Source organism: Pongo pygmaeus, chromosome 2, assembly GCF_028885625.2.
Source record: "Pongo pygmaeus isolate AG05252 chromosome 2, NHGRI_mPonPyg2-v2.0_pri, whole genome shotgun sequence".
NCBI classification, from domain to species: domain Eukaryota; kingdom Metazoa; phylum Chordata; class Mammalia; order Primates; family Hominidae; genus Pongo; species Pongo pygmaeus.
The window spans coordinates 185,134,555-185,140,672 of record NC_085930.1 but is presented as its reverse complement, the minus strand read 5'-3'; positions in this window follow the sequence as shown (position 1 = coordinate 185,140,672).

The window sequence follows — 6,118 nt, the reverse complement described above, 5'->3', positions numbered from 1 at the left end:
TCTTTTGCATGACTAATCTATATTATTTCTCTCTTTTTACCCTGAGTTCATGTGGGATATACCTATTTTCTTCACCTTTTCAAAAGAAAAATACTGTATTCACCCAAACTTTGTACAATTTGTTATTCTTGCTTTATTAAATTCAGTTATATGCTTGTGCTTCCTTTTGTCTTTGATGTATTATTAAAAATTTTAAATGAGTAATTATTTTAAAGTTCTAGTTATACTGCTTTCTAATATAAGCATATATATAATACCTTTTCCTATGAGTATAGATTTTTCTGTGACTCAAAATTATGATGACATGTTCCACTTTTTATTGCTTCCAAAAGGTTTTGTAATCTCATTTTTAATTACTATTATGATCCAAATGATACATGATAAAATGCTTTTAAAATTCCAATGATTCAACAGTTATATTCAGTTGTATTTGAATAAATGGTTAATTTTTTTACTTGATAAAGGTATGCTTTGTGTCCAACTATTGACTTATATTTTTCATATTTTCATTGAAGTGTAGCATACATATATAAAGGTACAAAAATGATTAATATATAGCACAATGAATGAACAAAAGTAAGCACAGAGGTGTGAAACACAATATTTCTAACAATCCAGAAGTTTTTTTAATGCTACTCCAAATCTCTCTTCAAACACCAAAGGTAACAACCTGAATTCTATGCTGCAATTTAGTCTTGCCTAGTTTTGGCCTTCTTGTAAGTAGGACACAATATGTCTGTTGATGCTTCTTTCCCTCAATATTATATGTGTAACTTTAATTCCTGCTGTTATATGTGATTATTGCTTGTTCGTTATCATTGCTGACATATTCAGGATTTTATTATATGAATATATCATAATATATGATATTTTCTAACATGGAAAGACATTTGTTTTTTTCCAGTTTAGAATGATTACAAAAATAGTCTTCTAAGTAATCACATATGCATTCATCCTTGTGGATTAATACTTAAAAGTGAAATTACTTGGTGACAAATGTACAATTACAGTTAATGATCTTTAACAGCTTTACAAAATAGTTACTTCCACTCCCACTAACAATGTTTACGAGTTGTTGCTCCACATCCTCACCAATATTCAGCATTGTCAAGCTTGGTAATTCAACCATTCTGGTCATATGCAGTGGTATAAAGATTAGAATATGATTTGTATTTGTCTATTAATGAGATTGAACACTTTTTTGTATGTTTATTAATCATGTTTCTATCCTTGTTGTGAAAGACATATTCAAGTTTCTTACTCAGTTTTTATTTTCTGAATTGTCAGTCTTTTTCTCATGATGTGCAGGAGTTTGTTATATCCCTGGTGGAAATTTCATTAGATATATAAACTACAAATAGATTCTCCCATTTTCTGATTTGTTCCTTCATTCTCTTTTCTTCAATAAATTTTGGTGAAAATTTTTATTTTGAGATTATCATAGATTCACATGCAATTGTAAAAAATAATAGATATTCCATATACTCTGTACTCAGTTTCTCCTAGTGGTAACATCTTATAAAACTGTGGAATAATCTCACAGCCAGAATATTGACATTGATGCACCAACATGTAGAACAGGGCCATCACCACAGATCTCCCATATTGTTCTTATATAGCCACAACTGTTTCTCTCCTCCATTCACTCCCCTTTTAACAACTGGCAACCACTAATCTTGACTTCATTTCTATAATTTTATCATTTCAAGAAAGTTTTACAAGTGGAATTTTACAGTATGTAATTCTTCGAATTTAGCTTTTTGAATGTGAATGCCTAGGACATTACTGTACACTTTTATACAATTGGCAGTGCAGTAGGTTTTTTACATCAGTATCACTACAAACACATGAGTAATGCGTTGCATTGGGATGTTTCAATGACTATGACTTCACTAGGCAATAGAAATTTTTCAGCTCCATTGTAATCATAAAAGACCTCTCTTTTATGTGAAATGTGAAAGCCTAGGACATTACTGTACACTTTTATACAATTGGCAGTGCAGTAGGTTTTTTACATCAATATCACTACAAACACATGAGTAATGCGTTGCATTGGGATGTTTCAATGACTATGACTTCACTAGGCAATAGAAATTTTTCAGCTCCACTGTAATCATAAAAGACCACCATTGTATATGCAATCCATTGTTGACTAAAATTTCACTATGCATCACAAAACTGTATTCTCTATTTTAGCCTTTCTGTTAAATAAATAGTGATCTCTAACTGTGGTTTTAATTTGCATTTTCCTAATGGCTAATGATAAGTATTTTTATAACATTATTTGCCTTTTATACTATATACAATAAAATATCTCTTTATTTCTTTTGCCCATTTTATAATAAAATTTAAATGTTTTTTCTATTGACTTTTGAGAGTTCTTTGTATATTCGAGATACCAATCTTAGTCAGATATACAGTTTGCCAATATTTTTTCCATTCAGTAACATTTTTTCATCCTATTAACATGGTCTATGCAAAGTAAAATTTTCCAATTTTGATGATGTATAATTTATTAATATTTTCATTTATGAGTCATGCTTTTGGTGCTCAGCCCAAAAACTCCTTGCTAGTTCTAAGTCTCAAAGGTTTTTTTTCTTTGCTTCTTTCTGAAAGTTTCATAGTTTTACATTACATACTTACATCCAAGAGCCTTTTGTATAAAGTGTGAGAACTATGTTGAGGATCTTTTTTTTTTTTGGCATGTGGATATGCAATTGCTTCAGTATCATTTGTTGAAAAGGTGAGTCTTTTCCTATCAAATTGTTTCCTCACTTCTGACAAATATCAGTTGGGCATTGCTATGATTTGAATGTGGTTTGTTGTCATCCAAACTCATGTGGAGGCTTGGTACCCGGTGCAGATATGTTAGGTGGAAATATCTTTAAGAGGCCTTTGGGTCATACGTGATCCACCCTCACAAAAGGATAAACGCAGTTTTGGGGCAATAAATTAGTGAGTTATTGCTCTCTCGGGACTGAGTAAGTTACTGCTAGAGTGGAATGTTATAAAGTGAGTCAGTTTCCTTGATCCTCTTGCTCTTTGTTCATGCCTGCAGGCTGATTTGTTTCTCTGTCATGTCTTATCACAAGATATGGACCTCACCAGAAACTGAGCAGATGTTGCTGTCATGCTCTTAGACTTTCCACAAAAATTGAGAGAAACAAACTTCTCTTACCTAGCCTCAGGTATTCTGTTAATGGCAGCATGAAATGAACCAAGACAGACATACCTCTGGGAGTTTGTTTCTGGATTCTGGATTCTGTTCTATTGATTTATGTGTCTATTCTTTTACCAATATCACAGAATCAAGGTGTTGGCAGGGCTGGCTTTTTTCAGAGGCTCCTGGGGATAATCTGTTTCTTGTTTCTTCATACTTCTGGTGGCTGCTGGCATTCCCTGGCTTGTGGCCACATCACTCCAATCTCTGCTTTTATCATCACATTGTCTTCTCTAATTCTGTCATCAAAATACTCTCCGCCTTCATTTTTTGAAGACACTTGTGTTTACAATTAGATGTCACCTGAATAAATCCAGGACAATCTCTAAATCTTAAAATTATTAATTTTATCACACCTATAAAGTCCCACTTGCTGTATATGATAACATTTACAGTTACAAGGGATTAGGATCTCTATGCCTTTGGATATCACTATTCAGTCTACCACATAGAATATGATTTGCATATCATATGATTAATTCACGTTGAATATTCAATTTAATAAATTTTTGTTAAATGTACAAAATCGTACAACCATAAGCACAAGAAAAGTTAGAATGTTTTCTTTACCCCAATTTTCAGTTACTCTCTCTTACCCAGCACCATGCAACCGCTAACCTACTTTCTGTCAGTCACTATAGATTTGACTATTTCGTATATGGAAATTTCATATAAGTGGAATTACATGTGTAATTTTGTGTCTGTCTTCTTCCACTTAGCATAATCTTTTGAAGTTCATCCATGTTGTATTATGTATCAGTATTCTGTCCATTTGATTGATTAATAATATTCCATTATGTGGATATATCACATTTTATCCACCCAATTCACCCTTGATAAACATTTGGATAGTTTTCACTTTTTGACCATTATTTAAAATGCCATTATGAACACTCATATACAGGTCTCTATATGCACATATGTTTTTATTTCTATTTGGTAGAAATCTGGGAGTGATATTTCTGGGTCTTATAGCAAAGTATGTTTAACATTTTATAAAACTTTCAAGCTGTTTTCCAAGGTAGCTGCAAAATTTTACATTCCAATGAAGACTGTGTGAGAGTTCCAGTTTTTCCACATGCTTGACAAGACTTGCTATTGCTTGTTGTTTTTGTTATAGTCATTTTACAAGATGTGGTTTTCATATGCATTTTCTTAATGGCAAAAAATGTTAAGCACACTTTCATATGCTTATTGACCATTTTAAGAAATCTTTTGTGAAATGGCTATTCAAGTAATTTGATTGTTTTAAACCACTGTTTGTCTTAATATTGAGTCATAAGATTTCCTTATATATTCCAGGTAAATTTTCTTTATCAAGGCATATAATTTGCAAATATTTTCTAACAGTGTATGGCTTATCTTTTTATTCTCTAACTGTTATTTTTGGAAATAAAAAAGTTTTTAATTTTGACAGAGCCTAATTGATTATTTTTTATAGCTTGTATTTTATTCTTGTGTATTTGACTGACAATCTGGTAGCAATTCATTGTTCCTATACACCTCAATTTCCACCCACCTCCTTTGTGATATTATTGTCTCATCTATTACCTCTTTATATTAGCCTAAACAATACCCTTTGATAATTATTGTTTTACATACTTGTCTTTTAAATAAGTGAAGAGAAAAAAGGTAAATCTATACTTATACTCCTTTTTATGATTACTCATGTAATTAGCCTTTCTAGTGATCTTTATTTTTTCATCTGGATTCAAATTGTCATCTGGTGTCACTTCTTTTCTTTTCTTTTCTTTTTATTATACTTTAAGTTCTGGGATACATGTGCAGAACCTGCAGGTTTGTTACGTAGGTATACACGTGCCATGGTGGTTTGCTGCACCTATCAACCCTTCTCCTACATTAGGTGTTTCTCCTAATGCTATCTCTCTCCTAGCCCCCCACCACTCGACAGGCCCCGGTGTGTGATGTTCCCCTTCCTGTGTCCATGTGTTCTCATTGTTCAACTTTCACTTATGAGTGAGAACATGCAGTATTTGGTTTTCTGTTCCTGTGTTAGTTTGCTGAGAATGATGGTTTCCAGCTTCATCCATGTCCCTGCAAAGGACATAAATTCATCCTTTTTATGGCTGCATAGTATTCCATGGTGTATATGTGCCACATTTTCTTTATCCAGTCTATCACTGATGGGCATTTGGGTTGGTTCCAAGTCGTTGCTGTTGTGAATAGTCCTGCAATAAACATACGTGTGCATGTGTCTTTATAGTAGAATCATTTATAATCTTTTGTGTATATACCCAGTAATGGAATTGCTTAGTCAAATGGTATTTCTGGTTCTAGATCCTTGAGGAATTGCTACACTGGTTGAACTAATTTATACTCCCAGCAACAGTGTAATAGCATTCCTGTTTCTCCACATCCTCTCCAGCATCTACTGTTTCCTGACTTTTTAATGATTGCCATTCTAACTGGCATGAGTTGGTATCTCATTGTGGTTTTGATTTGCATTTCTCTAATGATCAGTGAGGATGAGCTTTTTTTCATATGTTTCTTGGCTTCATAAATGTCTTCTTTTGAGAAGTGTCTGTTCATATCTTTTGCCCACTTTTTGATGGGGTTGTTTGTTTTTTTCTTGTAAATTTGTTAAAGTTCTTTGTAGATTCTGGATATTAGCCCTTTGTCAGATGGATAGATTGCAAAAATGTTCTCCCATTCTGTAGGTTGCCTATTCACTCTGATGATAGTTTATATTGCTATGCAGAAGCTCTTTAGTTTAATTAGATCCCACTTGTCAATTTTGGCTTTTGTTGCCATTGCTTTTGGTGTTTTAGTTATGAAGTCTTTGCCCATGCCTATGTCCTGAATGGTATTGCCTAGATTTTCTTCTACCTTTTTTATGGTTTTAGGTCTTACATTTCTGTCTTTAATCCATCTTGAATT